The following is a 22,662-nucleotide window of genomic DNA, read 5'->3' on the forward strand; positions in this document are numbered from 1 at the left end:
GAGGCTGCTCTCCTTTCTGACTCTTTGTACCTCTGCACGCCCATATTCTTTCTCCCCTTCATTCTTCATAGCGGTACCAACACCAGGCTGTGTAAATTACAAACTCTTCCTGACTGTATAAGAATAACAAAAGCAGGTACAGGGCAGCACAAACAGGAGTCAGCTAAAGAATTCCTCTAAATCAATAACAAAAGACAACCTGTTTTGTTTTGTTTTGTTTTGTTTTGTTAATAGAGAAAAGAACCAGCCTGGAGCTGAGAGTGAAGGCTTCATTACCAAATCTCTCCAGAAGAAAAGGAAGAAGGCTCAAAGTGAAATGATAGAAAGGGTTGATGGCAGAGGAAGGAGAATTACTCAAGCTCCTACATGAGCCCTTTACCCCATCCCCAACCCCTACCACCAAATAAATACCTGCCCAAGTCGGGCTGCTTCAGGGCTACTGAGCCTTCCAGAATTTCCATACTGATTGGTCAACGTTGAAAATCTGAAGAGATGCCACGTAAGAAAAAGAAACTAAACAGGCATGATGGGGTCAAGTCTTCCTACTAGGTCTGCATATCCTGTGACAGACCAGGCCAGGCCTTTGGAACAAGGTCCTGACATCCAGGGGGACTCAGAGGCTGTGAGTGTGAGGCAGCTGGCAGAAGACATGGGCGACTTGGCACTCAAGGGGGCAGATGGACAGGCAGAGGCAGGCACCCCAGACAGAGAAGCTAGCAACCAGCCTGAGAGCAACAATGAGACCACCTTGTCATAAGTCTGACATGCCCATGGGGGGTGGAAGAGACACCTGCTGTCCCTGCCTGGTCAGGGAGCCCTGACACTGGCCCGGCTGCCTCTTCTCTGTGCCCCTGTCCCAGGCAGGCTAGGCCAGAGTGAAAAGGCAGAGGCCCAGAGAATGGAGGCCCAGAGGCCACGGAGGCCCCTACCCCGGGAAAGCTCTCCACCGGCACCCTCAGGTTCCACTTGCCCACCACCTCTCATCTTGCACTGGTACATTTTCAAGACCTTGTGGCTGCGGGATGAGATTTATTCAGTGGGCACCCGGGTAAACAACCCACTCCCCCCCCACCCCCACCACCAGGAATGTGCCCCCACAGGTGGCCTGGGCAGCAACCACATCCTAGTTCTGTCTCCACTTCTCCATGTTCAACCTTCTGGGTCATTACCTTCGTACCCCTTTTTTAAAAAAACACTTTTAAACTTTTTAAAAACTTTAAACCTTTTTTTTAGCAGAGAAGGAGGGAGCTGACTTTTCTTTTTCTTTTTCTTTTTTTAGAAGGTGTTGTAAGCTAAACTGGCCATCTATGCAGCTTTGCTGTTCCCTCATGGAGCTCCACAGATCCATTTCTAGGGAAGGGCTGTTGTGCTCAAAACTGTCTGATCAACTCTCTGTCCTTTCAACCAAGATAAGTGATAACTAGGACCCAGGAAATAAATGCTGATAACTTCTAGGAAAAAAAATAAGTAAATAAAAATGGAGAAAAGACATGATTTCAAAACAGACATTTCAAAAAAGAAGATATATGAATCGTTAGTAAGCACATAAAATAGTAACCATAGGTGTCTGTGAAAATACTGCATAAATTCCTATGGATACCTCATCATTCGTCAGGGAACACAAATTAAAACCATGAGGGATGCCTGGCTGGCTCAATCTGTGGAGCATGTGACTCTTGATCTCAGGGTTGTGAGTTCAAGCCCCAAGTTGAGTGTAGAGATTGCTTAAAATAAAGAAATTAAATTAACAACCACCACCACCACTACCACCATAGGGTACCATTTCATACCAACCAGAATGGCCAAATTTTAAGGGATGACACGATCCCAAGTATTAGCAATGATGTAGAACACCTGGAACTTGCATACATTGCTAGTGGGATATATGATGGTACAGCCACTTTGATAAACTGGCAGTTTGCTATAAAGAATATACCTATCCTAAAACCCAGGAGTTTCACTTCTAAGCATACCCAAGAGAAAGAAAACGTATGTTCACAAAAGACTTATTCAAGAACATTAATAGCATCTTTATTCATACAGTGAAACCATTAAACAAACCACATATCAGCCAAGAGGAGAATGGATAAGCAAATTGTGGTATTTTGTGCATAATAACAAGAAGAACCACTGATAGAGATATCAACATTGATGAATCTCAAGAATGGTGCATTGAGTACAAATGAGTACATACTATGTGGTTCTATTTGCAAATTTCATATGGAATTCAAAAAACAGAACTAATCTCTGCTGATATAAATCAGAGCCTCTGTTACCGAGGGTGGAGGTGGGACAAAGTGACAAGAAAGGGACACTTTCCGGGTAACGGGAAAGTTATTTTAATAGGGGTGGTGGTTATAAGAGAATAATCAATTGTCAAAACTGACTGACGTGTGCAGTTTATTGCATTAAATTGTACTGAACAAAATCCTAATGCCTAAGCTATACTTTAGTCCAAGTAATCAGAGTGTCTGGGGATAGAATGTAGACACCAGGATTTTTTAAAAGCTCCCCAACGAGGGCCTCACCTTCCACAACTGAAAACTCTACCATGGTGTTTCCATTAAAAACAAAACTAAACAAAATAAAGGACTCTATTTGTGTCTTTGAAAGGAGGCAAGTCAAACCTGAGCCAAGTTAAAAAAAATACTTTTTCTCCCACTCTATTCATATTTTTTAGATCACCACTGACAACGAAAAAGAAAGGCAGGGCACTAACATTTATTAAATATCTACCATGTGCCAGACACTATATTCTGCACTTTATACTCATCATCTAATCTTTGGAACAATCCTTTTGGTAATTATTACCGACATTTTGGAAAAGAAATCCTGAGAGTCCAAAAAGATAGGTAATGTGCCCAAATTAAAAAAAAAAAAAAAGCACGATGAATAAAATACAAGTGCATTTGATTTGCAAGGTTTTATATTGTGCTTCCACAGACACTTTTTAAAAAATCTGACACATAGTAATTTGTAAAAACTACATTAAAAAAATCAAGCCTCGATTCTTAGTTGCTCTAAGGCATTAGCTTTTGAATTGTTTGTTTTGTGTAAATCGTACCTTTGAGATTTGGGACTTCTTTTCCTATGACACAGTAAGGACTGTTGTGATTTGGGAAGCGGTATCCGCCTTTCACCAGGGTGAGTCCGAGATGCCACATCTCAGCTGACCATTGTGGGGCAGACCATCTTCTCATAGAAACAGCTATCATTGGTGGCTGCGTGCCTGAGCTGTTCTCAGCATCAAAGAAATCAAAGAGGAAAGCACTAATAAAACCAAATATATACCTTCATAATCATTTTGAATAACCAAACTATGCTTCCTAGTGTATAAAATCATCACAATCTTGGGGTCCCTGGTAGCTCAGTCGGTTAAGCTTCTGACTTCAGCTCAGGTCATGATCTCAGGGTCCACAAGATTGAGCCCCGGGTTGGGCCCTGTGCTGACAGTTCAGAGCCTGGAGTCTGCTTCAGATTCTGTGTCTCCCTCTCTGCCCCTCCCCCACTCTCTCTCTCAAAAATAAACAAACATGAAAAAAAATTTTTTTAAATGATCACAACCTTTCCAAGGGTCCTCAGGGTACTCTTATAAACTGTAATACAGAATATATATAACATATAAATCTAGGGTATCATGAAATCAGTCCAAGATTAATAATCTAATTAAATATTTAAAGAATTATTTTGTGGGGCGCCTGGGTGACTCAGTCGGTTAAGTGTCCGACTGGCTCAGGTCATGATATTGCGGTCAGTGGGCTCAGGCCCGTGTCAGGCTCTGTACTGACAGCTTGGAGCCTGGAGCCTGCTTCAGTCTCTGTGTCTCTCTCCCTCTCTGCCTCTCCCCCCACTCACGGTCTATCTCTCTCCCTCTCTCTCAAAAATAAACATTAAAAAATAAACTTAAATAATTATTTTGCTTGTATTTTTTAGAATTTTAGGGTTTTTTAAAAGATGAGTTAAGTGAACCATAACTCTGTCAGCTAGTTATTTAATTTCCAAATAGTTTGATCAGGGGAATGCTATAGACATAATGTATCTGAAGATCGTCAAGCTTTTCGAGATATCTTGGTAAGAGAATAGAGGTAGGAGATTGTCCAAGATAAATGTCAATAGGAATCAGCTGCAGCAAATACTTATTGAGGGTCATGCACTGCATTAAACACCCTATGTTACATTATTTAATCCTTCAACTTTGTGAAGAAGGCACTGTTCTCACAGCTATTTTACAATGAAGAAATTGACACTCCGAGAAGTTAAATAACTTGTTTCAGGATACACAACTACGAAATGAAAAGACGAAGATAAAGGCCAAGCCATTGACGATAAAGCCCTTTCCTATGCAATAATAATGACTCACCTTCCTGAACATATATACTGCGGTGGGCACTGTTCTAAGTATATTGCAAGTGTTTAATCATTTAATCCTTACAACAGCCCTATGAGTGGGTACTAAAGTTATCATTTTACAGTAGAGGGAAAGGAAGCACAGATACATTAATGTGTAACTAGCTGAGCAACCATCCCTAAAGAGTGTTAACTGTTTATCACAAGGAGCTAGAAGGAAGGTCTCCAAGGCCACAGTAAACTGTCCCCCTCTGATCTTTTCATCAGAATTTATTTGGATAAAGACTGTGATTTACTACCCAATATGGGAAAGCATGAATTTGGTGGGGTAAGTTATCTTGGATGGTAGAAATGAGGATGCACAGGATCTCAGTGGTCTGGAAAAATGAGCTGAATCTAACAAGATGTAAGTGTGAGAGAATTAAACATCGAGTCCTAAACAGTTCCAAAAAATAGATCAGTTGGGGGCAAAATGAATTAATAGTGATACATGTAAAAGAATTGCGCCGAGTTTAGGTGACTGAGAGTGTGACTTGAGTACTGGATGACAACCAGGTGCTACCACTAGGTATCCACTCCCACCCCTGCGCATGCACACACACACACACACACACACACAGCTTTTGGAAATTTAAAAACAAGAATGCCCTTTCAAAGTTACTACAAAATAAGTAATAGGGGTGCTTGGGTGGCTCAGTCGGTTAAGCATCCGACTCTTGGTTTAGGCTCAGGACATGATCTCACATTTCATGAGTTCAAGCCCTGTGTCAGGCTCTGTGCTGACAGGGCAGAGACTTCTTGGGATTCTCTCTCTTTCCTTCTCTCTTTGCCCCTCCCCTGGTTTTGGTTGCTCTCTCTCTCTCTCTCAAAATAAATAAATAAATAAACTTTAAGAAGGTAATAGGTCAGGGCAGACAAAAGCATCGTCACTAGAGATAGAAAACTTCCTGGCAAGGGTTTTACTTTATTTTTATTATTTTTTTAACATTTATTTATTTTTGAGACAGAGAGAGACAGAGCATGAACGGGGGAGGGGCAGAGAGAGAGGGAGACACAGAATCGGAAGCAGGCTCCAGGCTCTGAGCCATCAGCCCAGAGCCCCATGTGGGGCTCAAACTCACGGACCGCGAGATCGTGACCTGAGCTGAAGTCGGAAGCCCAACCGACTGAGCCACCCAGGCGCCCCTTATTATTATTATTTTTTAATGTTTTTATTTATTTTTGAGACAGAGAGAGACAGAGCATGAGCAGGGGAGGGGCAGAGAGAGAGGGAGACACAGAATCTGAAGCAGGCTCCAGGCTCTGAGCTGTGAGTACAGAGCCCGACGTGGGGCTCAAACTCAGACTGTGAAATCATGACCTGAGCTGAAGTCGGACGCTTAACCAACTAAGCCACCCAGGTGCCCCAACAAGGGTTTTACTTTAATCAGGTTAAATGTATTATCATACTTCAAAAGAAGAGTAGGGACGCCCATGGGATGCTTGGTCAACAGTTGAAGCAAAGATACAGGAAAGTCATAGGAGCAAAGGGGAAAAGAATCCTAGATTCATGAACACAAGCAGTTAGTTCTTGTGACATGTTTATCTTTGTGCAAAAGGTGAATGTGGAAGATTACCACAGATGGAGGTCAACACAACAGTTAGTGGAACATTCCAGTCTTTAGGAAGAATTTAAGGATCCTCTACCCTACCCTCACAGTGTTTGACATTATCAAGAATGAGGCTATTTTAGGGCCATGGGATTGGGTGTTAGAGGGAGAGGGTTGACTGAGATACAATGAGCAAAGAACTTAAAAGCTATTGTGATTCTCAGGCAATATGATCACATATGTAAAAAATTACAGAGGAAACCTTTGCACACTGTTGGTGGAGATGTAAACTGGTCTAGCCATTATGGAAAACAGTATGGAGTTCCCTCAAGAAATTAAAAATAAAATCACCATATCCAAAGTAAACAAAACCACTATTTCAATGAGAGATCTCTAATCCCATGTTCATTGCAGCAGTATTCACAATAACCAAGACATAGAAACAATGTGTTTGTCAATGATGGCTGGATAAAGAAAATATGACACACACACACACACACAGTAGAAATGTATATATGCACACACACACAATGGAATATTATTCAGCCTTAAAAAGGAAGGAAGTCCTGCCTTGTGATAACATGGATGAACTCGGAGTACATTAGGCTAAGTGAAAGAAACCACAAGGGAAAGGCAAATATTGCATGGTATCATTTATATCTGGAATTAAAAAAAAAATTAAACAGAGAGTAGAATGGCAGTTCCAGGGGCTACAGAATGGGGGAAATTAGGGAGATGCTGGTAAAAAGGTACAAACTTTCAGTCATAAGATGAATAAGGCCTGAGGATTTAATTTATAGTATGGTGACTATTGTTGAAAATACTGTATTGTATAATTATTGAAGTTTGCAGGGGTGCCTGGCTGACTCAGTTGGTTAAGCATCGACATCTAGTTAAGATTTTGACTCAGGTCCTGGTCTCACGGTTCAGTTTGTGAGATGGAGCTCGCTGACAGTGTGGAGTCTGCTTGGGATTCTCTCTCTCCTTGCTCTCTGCCCCTCCCCCTGCTCTCTTCTCTCTCTTAAAGTAAATAAGTTAATTAAAAAAGAAGAAATGTGCAAAGTCAGTAAAACTTAAGTATTCTTACCAAAAAAGAAAGAAGAATGGTATATTAACGAAAGGTGATGGGTGTATTAGTTAATTCATTGGTGGGAATTCTTTCATAATGTATATGTATATCAAATCATCACATTGTACATTTTAAGTATGAAAGTTAATTTTAATTAACATATTAATTTATTAAACAAATATCGTTTAGTTAATATTAAGTAATAAAATAAATTACAATTTTGTCTATTATAATTCAAAATGGATAAAAAATTTTTTTCTTGGCAAAGAAGCTAAAAAAATGAGTTTAACAAGATTATAGAATACAAGGTCAATATACAAAAAACAATTATATTTCTATAAACTATCAATAAGCAGTTTTAAAATGAATGAACTCAACTTATAATAGCATTAATGGAATACAGTACCTAGAAAGAAAATTATTTTTTTTATTAAAAAAATTCTTTTAACATTCATTCATTTTTGAGAGACAGAGAGAGACAGAGCGCAAGGGGGGGTGAGGCAGAGAGAGAGGGAGACACAGAATCTGAAGCAGGCTTCAGGTTCTGTGCTGTTAGCACAGAGGCAGACGTGGGGCTTGAAATCACGGACCTGAGATCATGACCTGGGCCGAAGTCAGATGCTTAACCGACTGAGCCACCCAGTTGCCCCTAGAAATAAATTTAATAAGAGAAGTGCAAATCTCTAGATTGAAAACTACACAACACTGCTGAGTGAAATTAAAGAGGACTTATAGGGGCTCCTGGGTGGCTCAGGTGGTTGAGCGTCTGACTCTTGATTTCGGCTCAGGTTATGATCTCCCCGCCTGTAACTTCAAGTCTCACATGAGGCTCTGAACTGAAAGAGTGGAGCTTGCTTGGGATACTTTCTCTCCCTCTCTCTCTGCCCTTCCCCTGTTTGCATGTTCTCTCTCTCTCTTTCAGTATAAATAAGCATTAAAAAAAATAAAGAGGACTTACAAAAATAGGAGATATACAATATCCATGGGTTGGAAGAGTCAATATTGGTAAGATGGCAATTTTCCCAAACTGATGTATAGATTCAATGTAATATCTATGACTATCCCAGTAGGCGTTTTTTGTTTTTGTTTTTGTTTTTGTTTTTTTGGTGCAAGCTGAAAAGCTGTTTCTAGAATTTATATGGTAATGCAAAGAACCTGGGAAAGTAAGATAATTTTGAAAAAGAAAGAAAAAGTCAGAGGACTTTACTTGGCTTTGAAACTTACCACAAAGCTATGATAATCAAGAAACAATAGGCATTTTTTTTTAATATATGAATTTTATTGTCAAATTGGTTTCCATACAACACCCAGTGCTCATCCCAAAAGGTGCCCTCCTCAATACCCATCACCCACCCTCGCCTCCCTCCCACCCCCCATCAACCCTCAGTTTGTTCTCAGTTTTTAACAGTCTCTTATGCTTTGGTTCTCTCCCACTCTAACTTCTTTTTTTTTTTTTTCTTCCCCTCCCCCATGGGTTTCTGTTAAGTTTCTCAGGATCCACATAAGAGTGAAACCATATGGTATCTGTCTTTCTCTGTATGGCTTATTTCACTTAGCATCACACTCTCCAGTTCCATCCACGTTGCTACAAAGGGCCATATTTCATTTTTTCTCATTGCCATGTAGTATTCCATTGTGTATATAAACCACAATTTCTTTATCCATTCATCAGTTGATGGACATTTAGGCTCTTTCCATAATTTGGCTATTGTTGAGAGTGCTGCTATAAACATTGGGGTACAAGTGCCCCTATGCATCAGTACTCCTGTATCCCTTGGGTAAATTCCTAGCAGTGCTATTGCTGGGTCATAGGGTAGGTCTATTTTTAATTTTCTGAGGAACCTCCACACTGCTTTCCAGAGCGGCTGCACCACACAATAGGCATTTAGATAGAAGGAAGAGAACAGACGGTCCAGGAATAGACCTGGACCTTCACTTACAGAGTCAATCGATTTTCGAGAAAGATGCCAAGTAATTAAATGGGAAAGATAGTTCTTTCAATACAGATGCTGGAGCAATTGAATAAGCATCTGCCAAAACAATGAAACTCAACCCTTACCTTATACCATACATAACAACTTAAGAGAAAACATGGGATGAAATCTTTGCAGCCCTGAATTAGGCAGAGTTCTTTACAAATATAGCACAAAAGGTAAGAACAATCAAAGACAAAATGAACACATTGGATTTTATCAAAATCAAAACTTTTGCTCTTCAAGAGACACAATTAACAGAATGAAAATATTTGCAAAACACAGATCTGGTAAAGGACTTGAATCCAGAATATAATATATAAAGAACTTTTATAATTCAGCAACAAGAAGACAAACAATCTAGTGCGAAATGAGCAAAATATTTGAATAATCACTCACCAAAAAAGATATATAAATGGCAGGTAAGCATGTGTAAAGATGTTTAAATATCATTAGTCGTCAGAGAAATGCTAGTTAAAAGCACAATGAGATGTCACTACACACCTATTGGAATGGCTGAAACAAAAAAGTCTGACCAAGCGTTCATTAAGATATAGAGAAACACATACATTGTTAGTGGGAATGTAAATGCCACTTTGGGAAACTTTGGCACTTTTTAAAAAGCTAAACATAGACTTATCAATTGACTTAGCAACTCAACTCCTAGGTATCTACCCAAAAGAAATGGAAATGTATGTCCACACAAAGACTCATACAAATATTCATTGCAGTATTATTCATAACAGCTTCCAAACTGGAAACAGTGTCTATCAAACTGGTAAATTGATAGACAAAATGTTGTGTACCTAAAGAGCAGAATATTATTCACAACAAAAGCATTATACTAAATGGAAGGAGGCAGACACAAATGACTACATATTGTATGATTCCATTTACATGAACATTTTAGAAAAGGCAAAACTCTAGAGACAGAAAACGATCAGTGGTTGCCTAGGGCTGAGTGGAAGAAGAGATGGATTGCAAACTGGCACAAGGCGACTTTTTGTGGTGATAAAAGTGCTCTAAAACTGAATTGTGGTGATGGCTGTATAATTATATAAACGCACTAAGATTCAATGAAGTTTACATTTAAAATGGGTGAATTTTATGGTATCTAAATGGAACCTCTATAAAGAGGGTTTAAACAAAACAAAACAAAGCAGAAAGCTATTATGACTTCATAGCACCCCTTTTGGCTCACCTTTGAAATAGCTGGTGCCTGTATAAGTGGTAAAACTGTCCTTGAACTTTCCTTTGCACACCCTCTGAAGACTGCGTGGAAGACTTGAAAGGGATGATTTTGCAGGCAGCTCTAACCCTGGTGGGGTTTTTATTTCTCTTGGAGGAAGGTTGGAAGGTGAAAATTTACAAAAAGGAGCACATGTAGAAGGGCATATCAGGATGGTGGAGATCTTAAAATCATATCCTAGGCATTCATCATTCTTCTATCAAGTACCTTCTGGATTTTCCTGTTCAAGTAAGTGCTGTGTCTATAAAATAGTGAATGATATCGACAAGGTCCTTGCTCTCTGGGACTTATATTCTAGTAGTGTGAAATAAAGGAGGGAGGGGGAGGGGGGAGAGAGAAAGGGAGGGGGAAGTAAAAAGAACGTACCTTAAGTACTCAGAAAAGTTGAAAGGGTGATATTAGAACATGACTGAACCACAAGAGGGAGCCAGTCTTGCAAAGACCAGAAGGAGGAGCATCTTAGGCACCTTGTCATGTTTTTGGTTTGTTTTGTTTTGTTTTTACAGGGTATTTGTACCTTGAGGCCCTCTATTCCCTCTTTGCTCAGCTTAAAATTCAGAGTTGATAAATACAATCATTCCCTCAACTTCCTTGATCGCATTAACCTCTCATACTGGTTGGCAAAATCACAACACTGTTCAAGTCCAACTGTCCACCTCTACCGGTCTCACTTTAAACTTGTCACCAAGAACTTAAGAAGGCCCTTGCTCTTTGCCGGCTAACATCCCACATCCCCCTCATCCATTCACCTACCTACATTCTCCAATACTACATCCGCTTTCTGCTAAAGGACCGTTTTCTCTCTTCTCCGTGGTCACTCCCAGCTGATGACTGTGCTTCTTTCCTCATTGAGAAAACTGAAGAATCAGAAGACAACTTCCACTTGTTCTCACCACAGCCACATGTGCCTATATGTGTGCCCCCTTAGGCCCTGCCTTACCTCCTCTCAGTCAGGATGCACTCTCAGGGCTCCTATGTACAGGCTTCCCTGTGTGCATTAGATTCTACCCTCTTGTTGACTCAGGAACACCCAGTCAGCCAATCCTCCCCCGCTATCCTACATCACAAATCTTTCCTCTACTGCATCGTCTCCATTGGTATACACAAGAATCATTTCAGGCACATTAAAGACAAGCAAAGGAAAATCTCCCCTTGGTTATATTTCCCTCATTTGGTTACCATCTTACTTCTTTTTAATCTTTCATAGCCAAACAGTTGTCTATACTGTACTAGCTGCCTCTAATTCCTGTTCTCCTGTTCTCTCTTAAATTCTCTCCAGTCCAGCTTTTGTGTCATCATTGACCTGAAACTTGTGTTTTCAAGGCCAACAAAACAAACAAAACTAAAATGCTACTGCAAAGAAAAATGAATAAAGCGGCTCTGAGTAAATGAAGAAGGTAGGGAGTAGGAGAAAGTCCTGAATTCTAGCAGCTGGGTTGACTACCTGTATCCTAAGGATTCCTTAGATAATTAGTTTTCTTTCTATTCCATTTGAACCATCCTTCTTTCCTATATATTTTCCCAATTTTCTTTGGAATCTACTGTCGCCCAGCTTCTGAAATCAGTCTGAATATCAGATTAACCTGCTCACCATTTTGTGAGAGGAGAGTGAAGCAAAATCATAGCAGTGAGTGAGACCGTTTTCATTTCTGTATTATATCTGAAATTAATGTGAAACCTCAGAAACCTAAAACTCTCTTTAAACCAATCAGGAATGGGGCGCCTGGGTGGCTCGGTCGGTTGAGTGTCCGACTTCGGCTCAGGTCATGATCTCACAGTTCGTGGGTTCAAGCCCCACATCAGGCTCTGTGCTGATGGCTTAGAGCCTGGAGTCTGCTTCAAATTCTATGTCTCCCTCTCTCTCTGCTCCTCCCCCGCTCATGCTCTGTCTCTCTCTCCTTCAAAAGTAAATAAAAACATTGAAAAAATAAAAAATAAAAAATAAACCAATCAGGAATAATTTTAAAAGTCTGAGAAAGAATTGCCCCCAAACAATACCCCTCTATTCTAAGATAAATGTAGTTGCTATTTGTGACGATTTTGCAGCTACCCTTGTCTATAAATGGCCTTGCCAGGAATTATATATAGTGACCTCAAGCAGTTTAGAAAGTCTGGCTGCAGGGGCGCCTGGGTGGCGCAGTCGGTTAAGCCTCCGACTTCAGCCAGGTCACGATCTCGCGGTCCGTGAGTTCGAGCCCCGCGTCAGGCTCTGGGCTGATGGCTCGAGCCTGGAGCCTGTTTCCGATTCTGTGTCTCCCTCTCTCTCTGCCCCTCCCCCGTTCATGCTCTGTCTCTCTCTCTCTCTCTGTCCCAAAAATAAATAAAAAACGTTGAAAAAACAAATTAAAAAAAAAAGAAAGAAAGTCTGGCTGCAATACTCAGCTTGCTGATGTTATCAGCAGGAGCAACTGTGACTTACTTGGGTGAGGTGGCCTCAACTCCTTTTGTGGACAAGGTGGTTCCTACCGGAGATAGCACCAAATGAGGTAGACTGTGTAACAATTGTCCTGGCCAGTTGCTTAATACACGAAATCTTAATGGATAGTGCAGTTCAGTGTTTAGCAAAATGCAAGTCACAATCCATTAGTGGGTTATGAAATTAATTTGGTGGGTTGACCAATTTTTAAAAGGTGACATGGAATAGAAAATATCAGAGCTCATTACACATAGTCGGGGTATGACATAGTTTGTGACACTCTGGATGAAGTTCCAAAGAGGGTGTCTTCGATCATAAAATTAAAATTTTAAAAATTAAAGCCACTGGTCTAGATCCATTCATAATGAAATAGCCGGTGTGGTTGAATGCACTAATCAAAGTTACAGGACATTTGGAAAATGTCCACGTCATTTTCAGCATCATATATCACTAGGCATGAGCAGAAACAAGGGAAATCCAGAGCATCTTAAAGAAGGGCTTTTATACACAGGACCAGGTGAAGAGGTTGAAATTACCACCATAGAGCCTTTGTAGTTTGCAAACCACGCTCACAAACTTAATCTCCTTTGAATTATCTTGTCATCCTTTGTAGTAGGTCAGATAGGAAGGTGGCAGCATTCAGAGGCAGTTTTCAATAACCCATCCAGTTTAGGTCAGGAGCCCAGCCAGCAGCTGGGAGAAACGATCTAGCCCCACAAGCCTCAGGGAGAAAGTTGGCAAGGGTGAAAAACTGTGTGTGGGTCCCAGCCAAGGGTTCAGGGCAGAATTCCAGTTCCAGGAGGGAGAAAGGGAAGGAAGAACATGAACTGGGGCAGAAGCCCAGATATTAAACAAAGCACACAGATAGCCAGGCCCACCCCCAGCACATTGGATTTCATGCTCACACCTGCAGGGTTCCAGAACTCCATGCCTGGCTTTTGAGGAAAAGAAATGGAAACATACCATGTGGCTAAGGGGGAGAATGGAGTGGTTATCAGGCACTTACGAAGGCATGAAGAGACTAGTGTGGAATGGTAAGTTAATCAATCAGACTGGCAAGAGTAGAGTTGCCAGATAAAATATAGGATACTTATTTAAATTTGGATTTCAGATAAATAATGAAAGCCTTTTAGTGTATGTCCCATGCAATATTTGGGACACATTTATACCCCAAAATTGTTGCTTATCTGAAATTTAACTGGGCATCCTGTTATTTTTATTTACTGAATCTGGCAACCATCACACATGGGTGTTATGAAGGATGAGGTGAGAAGGTTTGGCAGAGCAAGATCACAAAGGGTCTTGTGTGCCATGCTTGGCAGACAACGGGGAGCCAGGAAAGTTTTTGTGCAGGGGAGTAATACAGTCAGGTTTGCATCTTAGAATCAACCTTTGGAGAACAAAGCAGAGTTCAGAGATTCGGGAACTGAGAGACCAGAAAGCTCTTTAAATAGCCTAGACTCCAGGAGAATTGAATTTAACTTCATTCACTTCACAATTCTGCCTAGTGCTGGTGAAATTCCAAGGTTCGCTCAGGCTGCACAGACCAAACTTTTTTTTTTCAAGAGTTACTCTTTGTTTTGAGGAACAAAGGCTGTTCTGGGGGTCGTGGGGGCGGGGGGTGGAGTATATATTTTTTTGCCTTGCCCAAACCCTGTGTCAATCAAAGACTTCTTAAGAGAGCCGTAAAGATAACATGTATGTATCAATCTCATGCTAGTAAGCTCAATATCTTTTTCACCATTGCATCCCCAGTAGTAGCCAATAAACATTTGTGAATGAGTTTCTTAAGGGCAAAGTCTGTATCTTCATCACCTTTGTTTCCTTAGCACCTGACCCAGGACTGGGAATAAGTTTCTCAGAAAATAGTTCTTGATTACAGTGGCCTAACTAATTAACAACCAGATGTGCTTTCTATTAACTACACTTCTCCAACATTGTTTCAAAGGTACAATCTGGCATAGTTTTCACACAAATGCAAAAGAATCCTGCCTCTTATACTGGACAAGAAAACTGTTTTCAAAAGTTGCAGAATTGTCTGATTGGATGGGGTTTTGAAGGTAATCATCGTCATGTATGTGAAAATGTGAGGGTTTGGGGGTTTTTGGCTTGTTTTTGTTTTTGTGTTTGTCTTTTGGCATTTTCCTCTCCCGATAAGCTTTGTCATTGCTTGGGTTTCCATAAGCTTTGTCATTGTTTGGGTATTCGTGAAGACAGATCTTATGTAAATGCTTCACAGTTAGATCATCATAAAGTAGTACAAGTCAAGTGTTTGTCTTTGGTCCACCAGTATCAGTATAGTTAGTTTTCTATGTATTTTTCGAAGGCTAAAGTGTGAACTTCCTGAGGGCAGGATGTATTTACCTTCATAGTCAAAGAACTGTCGTTAAAATGAGATTTGTGGAATTTTTTAAGAGGAGAGGGGCAGAGAGAGAGTGAGAGAGAGAGAATTCCAAGTAGGCTTTATGTCCAACACAGAGCCTGATGAGGGTTCCATCTCAAAAGCCTGAGATCATGACCTGAGCTGAAATCAAGAGTTGGACACTTAACCAACTGAGCCACCCAGGTGCCCCCGGTTTGTTGAATTTTCAAGAGCAGGAAGCCACAAGGAAAAGACTAATTCTAGGAAGTATATGGTGTAAATAAAAATGCAACTTAAAAAATTATTACAGCCACCTGTTATTGAAGATTATGTTCTAAGCATCATACCAGGGTGGGGGCTTTATGTATATTTCATTAAATTCTGATTAAGTTTCAATCCTAAAAGCTTCTCTTTGAGCTAGGTGACATTATGTTCGTTTTATGAGTAAAGAAACAGAACTGATGAGAAAATTGCCCAGGATGACACAGCTAATAGATCGGCAGAGCTGAGATCAGAACTTGAGTCCAAAGCCCAGGAATTGTCCACACACCAGGAATTGTCATTTAATTTATGTATTTATTTATATTTATTTATTTTTGAGAGAGAGAGAGAGAGAGAGAGACGGGGGGGGGGGGGGGGAGGGAGACAAGGAGACACAGAACCTGAAGCAGTCTCCAGGCTCTGAGCTGTCAGTAGAGCCCGATGATGTGGGGCTTAAACTCACAAACCATGAGATCATGACCTGGGCTGAAGTCAGACGCTTAACCAACTGAGCCACCCAGGCACCCCCGGAATTGTCAGTTTTTTAAGTGTATATTGGAGAGATAAAGAATATATTGTTAGAGTGCCTATAAGAGCTCTAATCAGCAACCATGTAGTTCCCCAGAGGACTAAAGTTTGATCTTTATAATTATGTGTGAGTGTACATGTCTGGAAGAAACATGGAGGTATTTCTTGTATTTTTGATCTATGTTCCTTTTTTCTCTGTTCGGCTTTGTACTTAAGGGAGCATGTGACTTTACGTATAATTAGGGTCCATCTCCACCTTGCTGGAAGGTAATATTGTTACACTTAAAACGACTATCATACTGTTATTATCTGGGATGAAACTTTAGACGTTACCATCAGTAATACCAATTTCATTTGCCCCATCCAAAGGAATTCTTGTAGTTTATGTTCAGACATGCGATGGAAGCTCATTGGTCTGCATGTGTATGAACTCATCTGTGACAATCCAGACTCTCCTCTGAGCTATCAATATGATTGCATATATCAATTATTCTCCAGTCTTTTAAAGTACAAATGTGCACTTTTGTCCATGATGAGATCTTTTCAGCAGCCCTCTTCATACTGCTCAACTGCCAGCCTCCCCACTGTGTTCCAGGAGGAATCAGTCTCAAGAATGCTGTCTCTGGCCATTGAATTCAGCCATTTGATTTAACCAATTGCCGAGCAGGGTTAAATCATAGTTTTGACTTTATCAACCTTTTGGATCTGTGAAAGCAAAAGTTAAAAGGCAAGTATTGGCATAATCAATTGTATCGATTAGAAGGAATTTGTAGAAGAGGAACCAAACATGGTAAAAAGAGGGTTGAAAGCATTTGCTTTAAAAAAAATGAGAAAACAAATCATGTTTTGCTTGGCTCTGTAAATAACAAGTCTGTCAAAGATGGTCTGCAAAGTGTAAGAATCAAAAGGCATCTTTGGTGTTCTGCCTTCACCAAGAACATGGTAGGACTTTTCTAGAGATGGTTAGGATGTAATTACTGGGAAAAAAAATCCTCATCAGGCCTTAATTTACTTATTCATTGTCAGGCGGGGTGCTAACCATGAGAAATATAAAATTAACATGGCATGGCCCTGGCCCTCAAAGCTTACACTTCAGTTCAGGGAGATACAGCAACTTTAAGCTTTAGTGTGAAGGGCACCATGAAATAAATATTGAAAGGATACAGTGGGTGGACAAAGGGGCAGTGATCTTCTCTGCGATTCTAATAGAAATAATTCATAACTATCATGTAAGGTTGTTCAGTGAGATGACCAACTCTGGCGGGGGGGGGGGGGGGTAGGGGGAGGGAAGCGAAGTGAAATCTGAATTAACAGAGGTAGTTGAGGCAAAACACAAGAAAGGGGGTTTTGAAGAAGCCATCAGTTCACATCAGTCCCACGAAGGTAATGATCTGGTCGTGTTCTCCATCTTTAATTTCCAGGATATTAATTTTACAGAGCAGAGTGGCTGCCAAACACTACTAAGCACCTCCCCCCACTCCCTAACCACCCCCCACCCCCTCTAACAGAGCTATCAGGTGAGCAAGGCTCAGTCCAAGCTCCGCCCTAATTAATTATGTGACCTGGTGCAACTTGCATCATTGCTCGGGGCCTTGTTTCTGCGCCTGTGGAGCGAGGAACCCTAGTACATTCTAAAGTCCATTTCTGCACCGAATTGTGAAATTGAGACAAGAAACCAGAAAGGAAACTCAAGAGAAACAAAAGTGAAAGTGCCTAAAGGAAATACAGTAGTAAACAAAAAAAAAATTTATATCTCACTGAAAAATGTGGCAGAACTCCCAAATACTTTGTTTTTTCCAGCAACCGTGAACACGAGACTTGGGAGAGAATGACATGTCTATCACGTCCTCCAAATGTGAATACGATCAGTGTAACACGAATCCACCTTGCTGCACGCAACTGTCTTAAAACAATGCTCCCTGGCCCTGAAAATCCACTTACTAAAAATTTCTTACAAAATAAATCAAGCCATGACGAATGATCCGTCCCCACATAACTACCCGCCCCCCATCCCCCCTTGGAACACCACGTAAGGGTGTGTCCGGCTTTGGGGAGAGAAAAGGGGGTTGAGAAAGGAAGGATTCCAAGGAATATTAAATTCTGTCTGGCGTTGCCACGCGGTTGTCATAAACAACAGCATCGAGACAAACTATCTTAAAACTCAGGAAATCCAGTAGCCTTTAAACTTTATTATTTCCTCCGTTTATGCTGAGACTTCCCTGAACGTAACCCAGAACCTTACACCCGCCTGGGAGCGAGGGCGCGAGCTCCAGGGTGGAAGACCAAGTGGAGGCGGCCAGAAGGGACCAAGCTGACAGCTTCGCGGAGCGTTTGCAGCGACTGTGGGACCACGACGCGCTTCGCCACAGCTAGAGGGTGCGACCTGGACCCACGGGGTCACTGGGCTCCCTAGATGGGAGGATGCTCCCTGTCCGCTGCGGGAGCCTCCCTTCTAGGACCAGAAGAGAGAAGGGCGCGCGTGTGCGCGCGCGTACACACACACACACACACACACACGCACGCGCGCGCGCACACACACACACACACACGCGCACACACACACACACACGTATCCTTCCCCAGGAGTTGCGTCTCGTCTCCCTTTTGTTTTTCTCCCTTCCCGGTCATGAGACCCGGAAGTTTTTTTTTTTTTTTTAAACCTGTCTCTCTCCCTTTTCCAAACCCTCCCCCCCCCCATCTATCACATGGCAGAGATAGAATAAAAACAGAAAAATGGCGACGGTCACGTTGTGGCGAGCCTTGCTGCGTCATTAGATAATCCTCATGCAAATAGCGGGAAGAACAAAGGAAGGGGGGGGCCCAGGACCCCCGGGGGCGCAGGTGGGCGTGGGGGGCGGCGGGCCGGGCGCGGGGGCGGCCGGGCGCGCGCGGGACCGGGCGCCGGCGGGCCGCAAGCGACCGCGCGGGGCTCCGTGCCGCCGAGGGTCTGCGTCCGTGTGCGCGCCCGTGCGCCGCGGCGGAGCGCTGGCCGCTGCGCTCCTGGCGCGGTGTGGTGGCGCGCCGGAGCCGACCGGGGACGCGAGAAGCGGCGGGGGCGACGAGAGCCGTTCCTGTGAAGCTGGCCGCGGCGCGCGCGCACACGCACACGCAGCCGCGGGGCTCGGCCGGCTCGGCGCCCGCGCGGGGGGCGGGCCGAGGGCGGGCCGGGTGGCGGCGGGGGCCGAGGGCGCGCCGCTGCCCGGCGCTGGGCGCCTGCCTTCACCGCCTCCCCGGACCGCAAGCAGTTCGCCGCCGCGGGGTAGGCAGCGGGCACTAGGGCGGTGGCACGGGGCGGGCCTGGGCTCCGCACTCCCTCCCGGACTTCGAGCGTGTGTTGCCGGGCTGGGTTTGTTGTTGTTGAGGCGTGTGTATTTTTCCTGCGGGGTTGTGTGTGTTGGGGGGGGGGGGGCGGCCTCGCCCCTGGGCATTTCCGCGGTTGTCCTCCGGCCCTCGCTGGGGTGCGTGGAGCGGCGCAGGTCGGGTGAGGGCGCGGGTGGCCCCGGACGCCCCGCTCCGGCCCCTCGGAGGGGAGCGGCGCGGAGGGGCGGGGCGGGGTGCGTGTGTAAATGTTGCGCACTCGCTTTTCCCCCACCCCCGCCTTCTTCTAGGGTGCTGGCGTGGGTTCCTCGCCGTCCGGCGGCGACTGTAAATAGAGCCTGGATGTTGTTTACATGAAGGATCCGGCGGGAGGAGTCTGCGAGGAGGAGGCGGAGGAGGAGGGAGGGAGGAGAGAGGAAGAACGGAGTCCCCGCGGCGGCGGCGGTCCGGGGTGAGGGGGAGCCCCACGCGGCGTCCAGGGACCGGACGCTACCACGAGGCCGGGACGCTAGACCCTAGGGTAGGAGGGAGAATGGATGCGAGGCGGGGAGGGGGATGTCTGTCAGTGTGGCATTTTTAGCTTGCAACCTGCCACGCAGATTCTCCCGGGCTGGAGGGGAGGGGGTGTGCAAGGGAGGGCGAGGAAGCCTCGATTTCTCGGTACGTTCTTTCTCCCATCTCCAGTCTTTTCCCGCTTCTCTCCGGGTTCACCTGTTTATTTCCATCAACCAGAGAGTGCAGTTTTTTAAGTAGGCATGGGAGGGTGTTTCTTTTATTAGAAACATTATTGGGGGGGGGGGTGCGTTGTTGTAATTTCTGCCGGTCCTGTTCGGTTTTCAAGAAGGGGGAAGGGACTTGGAGATCGCCTGCTCCTGGCCGCAACTGAACCCACGGCTTCTCCCTGCCTTCCCGGGCCAAGGAATCTTTTCCCTCACTCAGCTACCCGCATGCCAGCTGCCACCTTTTTGGAGAAGGACCACACCTGTGCTTATTCTCGCTTTGGAGGAGAGGTGAGCTGAAAAACCAGAGAATCCCGTGTTCCCCAGAGTTCTTAGCTAATCCCCCCTCCCAGGATTGACCAGAAAGTGCTTCTTTCACCTGCTGATTGCACTGGGCACTTCCGTCTCCCTACCCAGGCAAGTTGTGGTTTACAGATGTGTTGAGATTTTCTCTTCCCTCTGGACCTGCACCCCACCAGCCAACTGCTGGCTTTAGATTGAGAGAGATGACCTCCTTCGGTCAGTGCTGTTATTTGTTCCCCACCAGGTAGTGTAATGGAATTGTCTGCTCTCTCCTCACAGCCCCTTTTTTTCTTTCCCTAAGAGCTTAGCCCAGAATCCGGCCTAAAGCAGCCTGTCTCTGGCTCCCTTTCCCTGGGCCCCACCCTGGCCCCTCTTGGTTCTTCAGAGCCAAACACGCCTCCCAAGCAGAAGACACACCCAGTCCCAAACCCAACCATTCCAAAAGGGAGGAGAAAGCAGTGGCAGAGAAGGGACCCAAGGGTCTCCTTTCAGTCTTGAATATCCCCACCAGCATTTTCCTCTCCAATCCTCCTAGATTTATAATAATCCGTTGATTCTTCTCACCAGCTGTCTCTCCTACCCTTCCTGCCTGTAGTCCTGTGATGGGTCCTTGGGAAGGTAGGGATGAAGAGTGGAGAAGCAGGTGGTCACCATTATTCCCCAGCATGAGGCATTTTCCTTCTCAGTCTTCGTTTTTGAGTAAAACATGTAAATATGTTTGCACGCTTATTTGAACTTGTTTTCTTGCTGGCTAAATAATAATTGGGACTCACAAGGAAGGGAAGGGAAAGGAAAGAGATGAGAAATGAACATCCCCCCCCACTCCGCCACCAGGTTCTATCATATGAGCAGCCCCGAGCTGCTGAAGACCCTTCTGTAAAAGTCAACAGTTTCTCTTTCATGACATCACCACCTAAGCCCTTCCAACTTTAGCTTCAGAACAGGAAGAAGGCTCAAAATAGAACTATCTTAGGAATCCAGCTCCTTTAGAAGATCAACTTTTAAATCAGCCGCAGGAGCAACACTGAACTTTGACATAGGGAGGGAACTGTAGTATTTGTAATCGGTTCCTTTGGGGAAGAGTGGAGGGGATACTTACCATGCGTATTAAAAAAAAAAAAAAGCTTTTCTCAAGATAATTTGGATACCTAGACCAATGAATGATTAATAGGCTGGTTCGAGATTCTTTTACTGAATTATTCATATGTTTCGGTGTGTCAACAATAACAAGTACTTTTAAGAATGAATTAAAGTGGGGCTCCTAGAGTGTTCTCTAAAAGTCTGCTAGAGATCAAGGAGACTGTGGAGGCAGGCTAGGAGGGAGCATTTGAGGAAGATGAAGGATGTGAGGTTGCGTGCAGTGACAGCTGTCATGAGAGGCTCATCATAAACAATGACTAACTTTTGCGGGGGACAAACATCCTTGACAAAGAAGTAACCATGTCAGGATTTTCCACCTTTACCTTGGAACTGAACTGCGTATCTCTGAATGTCAGTGTCTCCATTCTTTCCCTGAATTGAGATGTGCCTTTCTCTCTGAGCGAAAAGTATTGTTCAGTCTCTGGGAAGGGCTGCTTGATAAGTGATCATCACTGAAGTATTGACAATTTAAGGATGAGTAGTGGGGCAGAGAATACTTGGCATTAAGTTGAGCATCTGGTGGGTGTCGTAGAAGGACTTGCTAGTTGGAGAGGTAACGTCTTCTAATCTGGTTCATGTTTTAAAAAATCGAGGAGACAGACAGGGTTGCCTGTAACTGCATTAATACAGTAGCCACTAGCTCCATATCCCTGTCAACCACCTGCAATCTGGCTGTGATAATGAACTGAATTTCAAATTCCAGTAAATTCTTAAAATTGATACTTGATTCAGTTATTGGAAAACTTAAATATGTTTGGAAACAACTTGTGCATATGCATCACCGTTTTAAACTGTAAAACATGAAATCTAAGTGTAGATTAAGTACTTCTGATGAAAATTTAGTGTTTAAATTGAGACGTGACGTAAGTATAAATTACATTCTCATTTTCAGAAACTTCCTACAAAGAAAGTAAAATAGCCATGGATAATTTTTACGTTGATTACATGTTCAAATGATACTATTTTGGATATTTCATTTAGAAATACATTGTTAAAGCTAATTTAACCTGTTTAAAAAATTTTTTTAAATATGGTTACTAAAATATTTAAAAATACATAATATGGTTTGCATTTTACTTTTCCTGGACAATACTGGCTTATAACATTGCTCCTTTTGGTCCATGGATTAATTTCAGAAGAGATGACTGAATGAAATCTCTACTTCCCCTTGCTGTTTTCCATGTGGAAATTTGGGGACCCCAATAGTGAATTATTTTAGTACATAAGACCTAATAGCGAATGCTTTGCAGATTTCTATGTGGGAGGCATGCCCTACTCAGGAAGGTCAATACAAGCATGCAGGGGACCAGAAAGGCTAGTGGGAGTGTCATGGTGAAATTTAGATACCACACATCTGGCTCTAGGTGCTGTTTTAAAAGATTCCTGTG

At 43.2% G+C, this 22,662-nt stretch overlaps 1 protein-coding gene and 1 pseudogene across 2 annotated transcripts in view; both read left to right on the forward strand.

Annotated features, from left to right (window-relative positions):
- The first annotated feature begins 492 nt into the window (after window positions 1-492).
- LOC128775932 (cAMP-dependent protein kinase inhibitor gamma-like) lies at window positions 493-757 on the forward strand (annotated as a pseudogene).
- Window positions 758-19,515: 18,758 nt separating this feature from the next.
- Window positions 19,516-22,662, forward strand: part of JAK1 (Janus kinase 1) — a 239,721-nt gene continuing 236,574 nt past the window's right edge. The window contains exons 1-2 of one of the 2 annotated variants that reach the window (XM_019449014.2): window positions 19,516-19,632; window positions 19,954-20,122. The gene's annotated coding sequence lies outside the window, so the exon portion shown is untranslated. The remainder of the gene's footprint in view (window positions 19,633-19,953; window positions 20,123-22,662) is intronic. The other variant, XM_019449015.2, reaches the window with a different exon arrangement.

Source organism: Panthera pardus, unplaced genomic scaffold (genome assembly GCF_024362965.1).
Source record: "Panthera pardus isolate Hobbes unplaced genomic scaffold, ASM2436296v1 HiC_scaffold_11, whole genome shotgun sequence".
NCBI lineage: Eukaryota > Metazoa > Chordata > Mammalia > Carnivora > Felidae > Panthera > Panthera pardus.